The following is a 14,233-nucleotide window of genomic DNA, read 5'->3' as shown; positions in this document are numbered from 1 at the left end:
GACCAAAGCACCCCTCCTTTTAAGTTTTTCTTGTAAAGTGAATATCTAAGGGTCAACATTCCCAAAATTTTGAATTTAGCATACAATTTTAAGCCTTAGTATTAAATTTCATGAGATTCTAATGACATTTACACAATTTTCGAAGGGGGCACCTTATTTTGAAGGGCGGCCATTTTAAAATGGTGGCAATTTGAAATAATTGGAAATGTGCATTCAATCACAATTAGACAGTTTTATATAAATCTTAAGTTTAGTGGAGATATCTCAAGACATTTTTCCTACATGAGGAAAACACTTCTAAAAAAATCACAAAAATGGTGAATTTTTTTCGTTTTTTTTTTTGTTACCATGGCAAGACAAAACATATCGATTCATTTTTTTGCATAGTATTGTAGAACTCATCAAACTCTATCACCACACCAATTTTCAAGTTCCTGGCCATCTAGGTTTTTGAGATATCGCAATGCCTTAAATTATGACCTATCCCCTTTTCTGCCAAAGCGTCCCTCTTTTCCAAATTTTGTTGCAGCGTGTACATCTGTGGGGTGAGGGCCACCTTTTCAGCAAGTTACGTTCCAATCCCTCTATTTATTTCTGAGAAAATGCGCGGACAAGTTCACTGGTAATAATAATAATAATAACAAGTTTTAAGTTGTGCTTGCAAGCAAGTCACAAAAGTCCCCTCACGTTCCCCAAATAGCGTCAGAATCCAAAATTTTGAAATCTGCATATAATATTAAGTTAAAATAACATAAAATTTTGATATATTCAACACTTTTCTTTAATTGGGGCACCTTACTTTGAATGGAGGCCATTTGAAATGGCAGCTATCTTGGATATTGCAAAATATGCTTTAACCAAGCTTTGATAATTTTATCTATATATCTATATATTTTTCAGACCTTTATTTATATATATATATATATATATATATATATATATATATATATATATATATATATATAGAAAGGTCTGAAAAATATATAGATATATAGATAAAATTATTTTTCAGACCTTTATATATAAAGGTCTGAAAAATTCCAACGATGTTAGAACTGTCAAATTTGCGATGCAAATTTTTGGTCGTTCCCTCCGCGGGACTCGAACTCGTACCGCTGTGACACCGCCTGCACAAAGTCCAGCGCCCTAGACCACTCGGCCAGCTAAAAATATAGCTTTCGCTGGCCGGGTCATTCCTCCTCGTAGGATTAATCTAGGGGTGTAACTTGGTACACGATGTATGGTAGTACGGGACAGTTCATTTAGATGTTATTATGTAGGACAGAGGATCAAATTAATGATGCATGTCACAACAAATCAATATTATACAACGTCTTAGAATGTGACGACTCTATTCGCTACATTGCTCCATCGGATCAAATTGATACAGGGAAGATATGTAAACGTATAGGAAGGTCTGGAAAATTCCCAACGATGTTAGAACTGTCAAATTTGCGATGCAAATTTTTTGTCGTTCCCTCCGTGGGACTCGAACTCGTACCGCTGTGACATCTATGGCAACACCGCCTGCACAAAGTCCAGCGCCCTAGACCACTCGGCCAGCTAGGCTATATAAAAATATATATTTATTGTTGCGATTGAAAAGTACACATTTCGCAACACTACGAGTGTATGACACACAATTTACGTGATATATGTAAAATATCAAGTTACGTGATATATGTAAAATATCAAGTTACTTGATATATGTAAAATATCAAGTTATGACTTCATTTTATAGAAATATGAATTGTTATTTTAGTTTAAAATGTCAAATATCGTACATGTGAGTACTCATCCCTAACAAATCAATAGATAATTTTGAACCTTATATTCAATTTCATTTTCCACAGGTTTTTCTATAATAAATATTTGTAAAATTATTGTTGTTAGTTCCTTTGTTTTCAGTTCAACGGTACATTTGAGTATGAATTCAATCATACTTAGAAGAAAAACATCTGGAAAAGCACAAAAATTGACCAAATTTTTCGTGGATTTTTTTCGTTACCATGGCAACACATATATATATTTTAAGTTTCATCAAATTCTAATGACAATTACACAATTTTCCAAGAGGGTACCTTACTCTGGATGGCGGCCATTTTAATATGGCAGCCATCTAAAAAATCTGAAATGTGCATTCAATCACATGTAGATGGTTTTATATAACTCTCAAGTTTGGTGAAGATATCTGTAGTCATTTTTCTTACATAAAGGAAAAACATCTGAAAAATCACAAAAAATGGTGATTTTTGTCGTTATTTTTGTGACCATGGCAACACATAACATATCGATTCAATTTGTTTTGCATAGTATTGTAGTATTGTAGAGCTCATCAAACTCTACCACGACACCAATTTTTAAGTTCCTGGCCACCTAGATTTCCGAGATATCGCAATGTCTTAAATTATGACCTATCCCCTTTTCTGCCAAAACGGCCCTCCTTTCAAATTTTTTTGCGTTGTGCACATCTGTGGAATGAGGCTGAACTTCTCAGCAAGTTTCATTCCAATCCCTTTTTCAGTTTCTGAGAGAACGCGCTGACAATTTCACAGGTAATAATAATAATAATAATAATAATAATAATTATTATAATGATAATATAGAAGAAACGGTGCAAAAACAATAAATCCCCGACACTTTGTGTTAGGGGAATTTATAACAAGTGATACTGTGTTTGCAAGCAAAGCACAAAAGCCGCGAAAACCTGCCTTTGAAATATTAACATTAACACCGGAAGAAGATATTCTAAAACTTAAAGTGGTGAATAATGAAGAGCAGAATCACTTATTTTTCATTAAAATTTAATAAAAGTATAAAGAAAGTTGACATTCCAAATGTAACATTTTTTTATATTAGTTGGAAAGTATGGCCTCTAACCTCCCCTACAGCCACACCTATCCACCCTATGTCTGGTCTTTGTCCCTGGATTATATTCTTTTGATTTCCGCTAAAGTCTTGGTTCCCTTGATTAATCTTTCAAAAAAGTAATGCAGCAATTCCAATGAAATGTATATTTAAATGAAGGAAAGCCATGTTATGGTATTTTAACCAAATGGATTTAAAAAAAATTAAAATACATGACCTTTTATATTTCAGAGAATGTGAAAGACAGTATGTGCATATCAAACCAGTTAAAAGTTTAAATTTGGAGCAAATATCCTATTTTGAGCCAATATAACAGACTAATGCAAACAGATATAAGTAAAAGTAATGCACAATGTCCAATACTATAAATATTAATTTTAAACTACAACTACAGTAAACTAAGCTTTGCCTAGCAATTCATCGAATTTGAAAATTTTGCCACAATAAACCATTAATCACTAAATACTATTATATTTAATGAATGTATTCAATTTCTGATTAATTTATACGCTATAACCTAATTTGGGTCCGTTTACGCTGAATAATCCGCGAAGCAGATCCAAACGTACCATTCACAAGGCCGTCTTCAGTATCTATATTCCTTGTGAGCATGACTCTAGCATAAACACCAATCCTAACCTAAGGTTGTAGATCTACAGGTGTACAACTTCTGTAAGGCCCATTTCTTAATGCCATTCTACCAGTAACTATATTTGTGAAATAGTCTTTGGCTGCAAATGTTGTTATAGATGTGCAGACTTTTTCAATCATGATATTGTTGTGAGCACTTACTTCCTTATTGGTTGGATAAAATATGTAAGGCATTCATGGCCTCCTTGGGAGTCTCTGTCACAGTCACTTTCTTCAAAGTTGCAAGATCTTCTTTAGCAAATGGCTGCCCACGTGCATGAGTCCTGAGTCCTTAGACGGTTTAGCATATTAGCAAAATAGGAATCGTCTTTTTGTCTCATAACATCAGTGAGTGTAAGAATGGAAAAATGACTGTTCCAAAAATCTATTAAGTTAGACTCTCTTTGTTTGTAAAAGGGAAGTCCTCTGACTGGGGGTAACTGGTAAAAATCATCCACTGCCAAATGGTTTCTTGGAATGCTTAATTTGAGATGATCTGCCATGAACATAAGTGAGAATTTTCTGACCAACCATGGAAATCTCATCAATTATCAATAACTGTAAACCATCAAATTTGCTTCTTAATGTGTTGAGTAGGTTTTCTCCCAAAGGTTGATATGGCAATGTCACCTTTTTGTTGATTGCAATTGCAGAATGTATTCTTCATTGAATGTTGAAACCTGCTGTTCCTGTGGGTGCAGTAAGAAAACAGCTGTTGAATCAGGTGTTCTAGTGACCTTAGATATGATCCTGGTTACTTCATGAAAGACACGGCGAATAAGATGTGATTTTCCTTTGCCAGCACCTCCAGTTAGAAAAAGAAGGAACGGTTCAGGTTTCTCATTCATTCCATACAACTCAATTTTGAAGTCAAATCTCTGATTTTGTAAAACATCTGTTTCTGCGTATCATTCATGTTTCTTAGTGCATCCTGCTGCTGCTACTTGTGTGATAATGTAGGAGCTTCATGATGGAAGGCAGGGGTGTGTTTTTCTAACTTATTTTCTGATTGAAGTTCTGGAATTTGTTCTGGTTCATTGACTATCTGAACTTCTTTTTCCATCAAACACTCTAATCTCTCAACCTCTGCCTCTTGGGTAATTGTTGCCCAAGCATCCTTCTGAATGTTTCCTTCTTGAATATCTTTAAATGCCATTTCTAGTTGTTCTGAAACCTTCTCGAACTTATGTCTGTTTCCTTCAATGATATAAAAAACTGAATTGCCATCAACAGAATAATTTTTAACATAATCTTCAAATGATGGTACATTGTCTGGCAAGGTAACTGGGCATATGTGGGGGAAATATAACTGCAACAAAGTCAGATAATATTCCTCGGGACTTTTGCTAGCATTGAACCTTGGAAATAGTACAACAGCTTCTTAACGATGTTTTCTCCTTTTGATGAACCCTAAACTACGTTCAAGCTGAAATACATGAAATGCAATTGAAGATTTGGTTGAGCTTGATTTTGTCAAAAATCGATAAGTTGAGACGAATTCAGCCATACACATGTCAGAGAAATCTGGCAAACTTGGTCTATCATAGTAATTATCATACAAAAATGTCATCCATATGTTTCCCTCATCTCCACCACCTTTTTGTTGACGAGATTTAATTACACTTACTGGTAAGGTCATCTATGTAATGTTATTACCGGCTGGAACAAACATAACTTCTCTTGAAAAATTTTTTAAATGCAAACCACACACACGATAAACAGCCTCCAGGGCTGACACTTCTCTATTCTGTAGATATACATTACCTAATGTTCTCAGCGTTGACATGGCATTAGTATTACCTTCTGCGGCTTCTTTCTGTGCATTTAAGAGTAAATCTCCCATCTCAGACTCAGCTTTGCTAATGTATGCCAGGACATAAACAATGCATGCATATGCATCGATTTTTAACTGCATATCTAGATTTCCATTCCAGGCTAGAGAAAGATGCTCATTGTAGTTATTGACCCACATATCATTCTGCTCTCTCTTCAGGTGAACATTGTTTCGTGTGGCTCAAATAAACACTGCTTGTACTGCTTGTAAGTCACATTTACAAGTTGTAAAATTGTGTCAAAGGTGTGACCTGTTTCCTCAGCAGTTGGCAACAGAAGCCAGACTTAAGTTTTTGTTTTGGATTTATGGAAGCAGCCTGTGATATCTGATCTATCTCTTCAGCAGTGGTTGATTCCAACTTCTGTGTAATTCATCTGTAGCATACTTTGTCACCGATGCCAGTTTGCATTATTTCTGTGTAATTCATCTGTAGCATACTTACTGACTGATGCGTTTTTTAATTTGTTTCGGTAAAATTCATTTGTTGCATACTTTGTTACAGAAGAACGCTTTTTCTTGCAGTAACACTGTATAACTATATAACGTTTATTCACAATTCAATTTGGCATGATGCGTTGAGTTCAATTATATGGTTTTCGTACAACGTTCTGTGGTAAAAAGCTAAAAGTACAGAAGGAAAATACCATATACTACTTAAAAAAAAAACTCTTTTGGTTCATAAACATATTCAAAATTACCAAAAATTGAACTAATATTATTTGTGAAATGTTTAAGTACGCATGCACTCAAATCTTCAAAAAAGGTCAAAAATTAATGCTCAATTAGCAGTATTGATCTATTTATATACATTTTAGCAATGTTAGAAAGGCTAATATACTATAAAAAAAAAAAAGTCAACTCCTGTGTAATTAATTAACTTTCTCAAAACCACAAAAAAAACTTTTGGGTCAAAAATCATTATACATATGCAAAATTTAACTAGTAAGAATAAAAAAGCCACTTACATTATGTTCTGCCAAATACGGATGTCTTTGAAAAATTAGGATTGAAACTTTCTAATTATTATGGTACACAACGTAAACACAGGAAATACAAAAAATGAAACTACAGATAAGTACAGGAAGTACCAAATATAAAAATGAAAGTAATAACAACAAGAGAAAATGAAAGTAATCTTAGGTAAATGTATATATAGGTAAGTTCATAAAATAGGACATTCAGTAGAATGAAATTATTGTTAACAAATCAATAGTACAATAGCAATTAAATGTCCACTCAGTAAACAGTTTATAAAACGGCACACTCCCCGTCCGATATTAATAATATCGCTCTTTTTTTTTCAAATAACTTTCAGAAAATTAAAGCAAATGAATAAATTTCTCAGAAAAGTCTTTACTGATTGATATTGCTCCAAATACATCAAGTCAAATATATCACTTTATGTATTTGACTTGATATTTGCTAGAACTCTAACAAATAGGCTTCTGGAACAGGGTTATGTTGCTACAAGATTGAAGTCATCACTACAGAAGTTTTATTGTCGTTATCATGAACTCGTGGATCGTTATGGTGTATCCATCTGCACCATGAAAACTGATTTATTCAACGGGTCATAGTTTTCCTTTCCTCGTTTGTCTACCTCGGACTTGACTTTTTATGAGGAACTCGGCGGGTGTTTCTAGAAAAGCAGAGGATGCTTACCCTACCGATGCACCTGGTCCATGCTCCCAGTTTTTAGTGGAGTCCGAGTTGCTCATTTACTTTTGTTACTTTGTATGTATGATTTTAGTTACTTTATGTTCTTTGTTGTGTATGTCTGTTTTCCATGTCTGGTCTTTGTCCCTGGATTACATTCTTTTGATTACCGCTATAACTTTGGTTCCCTTGATTACTCTCTTATTTAGCATGAGTCAAATGAACAATTTGAGTTACTGGTCTTACATAAACATGAAGTTGACCATCTTTGATTGTCCTAACCAAAACTTTGCGGACAAGGTTGTCAAATCCTGGAAATATATGTTCAACAAGTCCTGTATGCCAATTGTTACGATGGAGATCACAATCTTTGAGAAGAACAACATCTCCTTCTTTGATGTTTTCTTAAGTTTTTTTTTCCATTTACGACTGGTTTGCAACATCTGAAGGTATTCACGTCTCCAATGAGTCTAAAACTCATTGGCAAGTGTTTGTACAAATTTCCACTGAGATCGATAAATGACTTAAGTATCAAGATTTGAAAAGTCCTCAACGTTGTTTACAAATTTTTGTGTCAACAACGCGCTTGGATATAAGATGCATGGTGATTCAGGATCTGTTGATACATCGACAAGTGGACGAGAGTTCATTATAGCTGTAGTTTCTGCCATGAAAGTGCAGAGAACTTCATGTGTAAGACATTTATGTCTTGCTTCAAACAAAATAGAGTCAATTATCCGTCTGGCTATACCAATTAACCTTTCCCACGAGCCTCCCATGTGGGCCGAATACGGAGTGTTAAATTTCCAGACAGTTCCTTGTTCAATAAGAAACTCTTGAGCGGAGGATCTTCCACAAAATATAGAGTGAATTCCAAATTCTCGGGCTCCACCTGTAAAATTAGTACCTCGATCTGAATAGATTTCCTTACTTTTACCTCGGATCGAAATAAAACGACGGAGTGCATTAATAAATGATGAGGTGCTCATCTCTTCGATAATCTCAATATGTACAGCTCTGCAAGAGAGACAGCAAAACAAGACATCCCATCGTTTTGAATTTGCGCTGCCTCCTCGAGTTTTCTTTGTTACTATATTCCAAGGACCTAAACAATCAATTCCTACGTATGTGAAGGGAGGACAAGTTTGTAATCTTGGTATAGGCAAATCGGCCATGTTCTGAGACATGACGTTGCCACGAAATTTTCGACAAAGTACACAGTTCGAAATAACAGAATACACAAGCCGTTTACAACCTATTATCCAATATCCTGAACTTCGAATAGCGCCCTCTGTAATATGAGGCCCTTGATGACGAACCTGTTTATGATAATGTAACACAAGTAGTTTAGCAATATGATGTTTGAAAGAAATTAAAACAGGATTCTTCTCCTCAAGTGTCAAGTTTGAATTTTTTAGTCTTCCTCCGACACGCAGCTGGATTTCGTTCAGATGACACATATGACCACTGAGAAGGTTTTGACATTCATTCAAAGTATGTCCAGCCTTGTGTATTGGACAGCGTTTCACAACAACATTTGAAATCTTCTTTTTCTAGCTACGACCGCAGGACGAGATTTACTATATGAAACACTTATATTCGACTGAACGAAAGCAGGATCGTTACGCATTTCACACATAACTCTGACAAAACTGACAAAAAATGTAAATGGTGAAAAAGAAACGGATTTAGAGCGTTTGTATGAAGTAGCTTGTGTAATTCACTTATCCTGAAGAGACCGTGGGAGCTTTGACACAATAGGACTAACTCCAGAAGATGATTTGAAATAACTTAATAAAGTTGTGTACTTTGGATTTATCATTGCAGACTCTATTTCGGTAAGTATACCCAACAAATCATAGAGTTTATAATGATCTTTATTAGAAAGATTAGGAAAAGAGTTTCAAACTTGAAACTTTCTGTTTCAAAGCATGCTCAACCATTTGGGGACGCCCGTACCGTTCATAAAGTCGTTCCCAAATTCTAGAAACACCTTTAGGTGGGTCATATGCATTCGCTGCACGAATAGACTTTGCAAATTGTGACGACTGTGGTCCTAACCATTTAATGAGGAGATCCATTTCCTCAAAAGGAGAAACACCAAGCTCAAATGATACTTTAAAAAGAAACTCGCCAAGATTCAAAGGATTCGGGTTTATCATCAAAGTTACTGAATCTAGTTAAACCTGGTTATATCTGAAAAAAGGATTATTCACAGGATTTGACAAACTAGGACTGGACGCAGTGTGAAGCAACGGCTGAGTTGTCGTTTGCTGATTTACGGATGGTGCAGTTTGTAAATGATCTATTTGGCTGTGCAAAGGTGTAGCTGTCATGAGTTGTGGAAACATGGAACTCGACGATGGATTATTTTGTGTTGATGCAACATGATTCTGATTACTGGTTGTGAAATCTGGATTGTTTGTAATATTTTGTTGCTGATCTAGTATAGGTGAATGCAAACTCTGAACATAGTTTTATATGTCTTGTTTTGTCACCCTTCACTGAAGGTAGATCATCATCATGACCTACTTTTTCTAAAAACTTAACTTCAGTTTCTGCTGCTGCAACTTTACTTTCTTGTTTCACAATGTTTATGTTAGCTTCAAGTTCAGCTTATTGTTTAATTAACTCGCCTTCTTTCTTAACATATATAAGACATACCTTTTCTGCTTCAGCTTTAGCTTGTTTCAAACGTTTGATGCTGACGAAACACTAACTTCAGACAGTCTTTCAACTAACTCTAACTTCTTGTTCTTGATTACAGAACACTTATTAAAATGGTCAATGTTCTTTACGCAAATTTATGGACTCTTCTGTATTTTTCCTGCTCAGGAATGCTTTATACTCCTCAGACCGACGACAGAAGTCTTTATAAAGTAAGTTAATGTCACTTTCTAGTTTCCGGTAATCTTGCAACGATTCACATTGAGTAACAGTTACAACCAAGTCCTCTAACTTTGACCACAAACTGTCAATTCTATCTTGGTACTGCTCACACTGTTCACCAAACATGGCTAGACCGTTCACAGTTAATGTCCTAACACGCTTTAAATCCGTAGTATTCATTAATCAGCACAATCTTTTTACTATACCGCCAGGTGCTTAGCGGTTAGTTAACCAATTGGCACGAGTCACATATTGCAGTAAGTAACACTGTATAACCATATAACGTTTATTCACAATTCAATTTGGCATTATGTGTTGAGTTCAATTATGTGGTTTTCGTACAACGTTCTGTGGTAAAAAGCTTAAGGTACAGAAGGAAAATATCATATAATTCTTGAAAAAAACTGTTGGCTCATAAACATATTCAAAATTACCAAAAATTGAACTAATATTATTTGTGAAATGTTTAAGTACGCATGCACTCAAATCTTCAAAAAAGGTCAAAAATTAATGCTCAATTAGCAATATTGATATATTTATATATTTTTTAGCAATTTTAGAAAGGCTGATATACTATTTAAAAAAGTCAACTCTTGTGTAATTTATTAACTTTCTCAAAAACCACAACAAATTCTTTTGGGTCAAAAATCATTATAGATATGCAAAATTTAACTAGTAAGAATGAAAAAGCCACTTACATTATGTTCTGCCAAATACAGATGACTTTGAAAAATAAGGATTGAAACTTTCTAATTATTGTGGTACACAACGTAAACACAGGAAATACTAAAAATGAAACTACAGGTAAGTACAGGAAGTACCAAATATAGAAATGAAATTAGAACAATGAAAGAATAAACAACAAGAGAAAATGAAAGTAATCTTAGGTAAATGTATATATAGGTAAGTTCATAAAATAGGACATTGAGTAGAATGAAATTATTGTTAACAAATCAATAATACAATAGCAATTAAATGTCCACTCAGTAAACAGTTTATAAAACGGCACACTTAGCATACATTTTCTTTTTTGCCGAAGTTGAAGGTGTTGAAGAGTAATCAAAGGAACCAAGGTTATAGCGGTAATCAAAAGAATGTAATCCAGGGACAAAAACCAGACATGGAAAACAGACATACACAACAAAGAACATAAAGTAACTAACATCATACATACAAAGTAACAAAAGTAAATGAGCAACTCGGACTCCACTAAAAACTGGGAGCATGGACCAGGTGCACCGGTAGGGTAAGCGTCCTCTGCTTTTCTAGAAACACCCGCCGAGTTGAAGCATACTGTTCTTGTTGCGATCTTAATTTTTTTAATCTAATGTTTTCATCAGTATTGTATTGTGCATTCATAGAGATCTCCTTCTAATTTGGTGATATTCATTCATGTGATAACATCCAGTGTTATTTGCTTTTGATGTGTAATCAGAGTTTTCTGTGTCAAGTACTACATCAAAATGGTTCCCATCTTTATGGAAAAGATATATACCATGTTCAGGTGTAGAACCAACTGGTGAATGTCTGAGCCATTTCCAGTGTACTTCACTCAAAGTATAAACATAGATATTTGTTTGTAACAGTGATGCTGCTGTATAGATTTCTGTGTCAGTACCCCATGCCCCATTACATTCCACTGAAGATGACTGTAAGTATGTGTTGACATCTCTATTGGCTGTAGTTGACAAGAACAAATTGATCAGATTCACATTTGCTTCATGTACTGACAAATCATCATTCTGATCTCATAATGACTATCTTTTGTCCCAGTTACTGCATAAGACAACGATCGGAACAGGCAGTTGCCATCAGGTACAACTGCTCGACATATTGTAGGTAGTTTCAAGGTTACAGATGTCTGTTCATTATCATGACCAGCTGGTATAAAATTAAATGGTAAATTGAATGAAATCATCTGTTGAATTTTTCATTCACGATTTACTGGCAGAAACACAAATAATTGCTGCACCTAAAAAGAGAACAAAATACAATAAAAAGCAAGTGTAGTTAATATTTATATAATAATTTAATGGAAAAAGTGAGTCACAAGAAAAACAATGCCAGAAGATCTAACAAGTACAAGTGCTTTTGGTTGAAGTACAGTGAGACCTGTCTTAAGTGAGAGCAAAATTGGGTGGTCTTTCTGTTCAAGTTAATTTTATATAGAATCCACAAAGGGAAAAAAAATCTTAATCATAGTCTCTTTTGACTGTTTCTTTTGTTTATTTACTTATTTATTTATTTATTTCTATATATATTTTTTTAATAGAGGTGGTTGACTGTACTGGATGCTCCTTGGAGCGTGAATCGCTTTCGCATGTTAAGGGTTACAACTCTGACAAGGAGTCTTCTTACAACTTCGACTCACTTAAAACTTTTGTAGGTCTTATTGTTAAGATCAATCAATCAAAAGGTTTACTTTATCTGTTATGGTTTTCAAGATATTGATTAAAAAGTGTAAAAAGTGTGAATTTTTGCCTTTCAAGGACACTAACTATAACAGGGCGTTTGACCAAATAAAGACTTTTGTAGGCCTGATTATAAGGATCATTTCGTCATAGAAAGTTTTTTTCTATCTATTATAGTTTTCATGATATTGGCTAAAAATCACCAAAAAAACTTCATTTTTCGCCTTTCAATGGCAATATCTAACAAGGCGTCATCCCACAGCTTTTATTCAATAATATTTTTGTAGAGCTCTTCAAGCTCAAGAAACAAAGTCATATTTTTTCCTGTATCTCTTATAAAGATATATGTAAAGATTTGTGACATGACCCCTGTGGTCTTAAAATAACAACAAACAACGGTCATGATTTATGCTTCATTTCTGAAACCATCACAACTTCAAAAGTAAATTTCTGAAGAATGCTGGTGCCCATATTTTGTAATTATCAACTGAGTTATTTTGAAGTACTAGAAATTTCTTTAAAAAGGACAAACAACAAAAGACGATGGACACCAAGTTTTGGCAATGCCTAACATGGCCATTGGCAAGGTTAGCAAATATAACTGAAAAGAAGCTTACATTGCAGTGTTTTAAATCTTAAATTATGTTAAATCCTTTAGCTAAATAATCCCAGTGTGTACATTCTTATATATATTTATTGAGGGCTGTATAAAAAGTGTAAGCTTTTGGAGATAGCACAAACTTTTAGAGTGAGCAGATTGTTATTGATTCTTCTCGCCTTTAATCTTTCAGCTTGCGTCCGTAATTTATCTGTGTCTCAACTGCCGTGTCGATCGCACCATTGCCACTCTTGATGATCTAAATCAACCTGAAAAATTCCACAGAATATTATACTAGTAACTTGTTTTAGCTATTTATAAACAGGTAACTTACATTAAGTTACGGCTAGACTGAAAAGTTTCACTCAAATACATGCAAGATTTTATTCAATTTTACCTGACGTGAAAATAAGAAATATATTACATGTAAAACCTAATATCAATATAAACAAGACATATATATGACAAATTATACATACATTTGAGTATAGCAAACAAAATGACATTGGCGGGCAACATAATTTTTTTAAATATCTGCCGTATAGGTATCTCACATATTATGGGAGAGGAAAGGTTAATGAACAGATGAATGAAAAATTAAGTATACATGTATAATTGATAAATGATATGGATATGAAAATAGGAATTTCTGTTATCAAAGCTACTGTTATGTACGGCTCGAACCTCAAACTCTACAAAATTATTTGGCAAGCAATTTAGATTTTCATAAATCCCCCAATTTTCTTGCCTCTCTACGCTCAGTATGAAATACTATTTACACTCGGCCATCCCCCTATTAACCTGAAATTCTCCTTTGTAATATGTTGAAAAAAAAGTATATGCCTATGGTTGTAAATAATTTATAAATAGTTTGTTCATATCAATACATGTAGGATAATTCTGTAAAAAATATCAATCTTTAAAGTAACTTACCTGTTACAAGTTCTGATATTAAGAGGTAGTCTTCTTGTCTCTAAAAGGCTTCTTATAAAAAATTGTCTTTAAACAAATGAAGCAGTGGTTTATAATATCAGATTCACTCATTATATACTAGATAAAGAGCAGTGTCTAGAAAGCTCTAGTTGTTTAGAACATTCAAGAACAGTGCAGTACAATCCTTTCATATGTAATAACAGACGTATAAATATTAATGTCATATAAAATAACATTGTAGAATATTCTAATTGGATTCTAGAACTGTAAATTGTAAACAACAAGCAGAAAATAAACAATGTCATTTTTTTAAAGAAACATTGTCGCATTTTTATTAGATTCTAGAGCTTTAAATTGTAAGCAACAGGTAGAAAATAGACAATGTCATATTTTATACAATTAAATGCAAAAGAA

The 14,233-nt window shown here is 33.9% G+C and overlaps 1 long non-coding RNA gene across 3 annotated transcripts; it reads right to left on the bottom strand.

The window, feature by feature from the left end:
• Positions 1-2,787: 2,787 nt before the first annotated feature.
• On the bottom strand, positions 2,788-13,905 carry LOC148617420 (uncharacterized). 3 transcript variants are annotated; one of them, XR_015922485.1, is made up of 4 exons: positions 13,820-13,905; positions 13,066-13,155; positions 6,298-11,849; positions 2,788-5,953 (listed from the first exon to the last, which is right to left on the bottom strand). It is a non-coding gene; the product is annotated as an uncharacterized LOC148617420 (long non-coding RNA). The 3 variants fall into 3 exon arrangements; XR_015922486.1 differs by having other exon boundaries at positions 2,788-9,184; positions 9,653-11,849; XR_015922484.1 differs by having other exon boundaries at positions 2,788-11,849.
• Between the last annotated feature and the right edge of the window lie 328 nt (positions 13,906-14,233).

This window comes from Perna viridis, chromosome 5 (genome assembly GCF_037379345.1).
Source record: "Perna viridis isolate PV_CMFRI_1.1 ecotype Kerala chromosome 5, ASM3737934v1, whole genome shotgun sequence".
NCBI classification, from domain to species: Eukaryota; Metazoa; Mollusca; class Bivalvia; order Mytilida; family Mytilidae; genus Perna; species Perna viridis.
The sequence above is the reverse complement of the archived record's forward strand: the minus strand, read 5'-3'. Positions and strand labels throughout refer to the sequence as shown.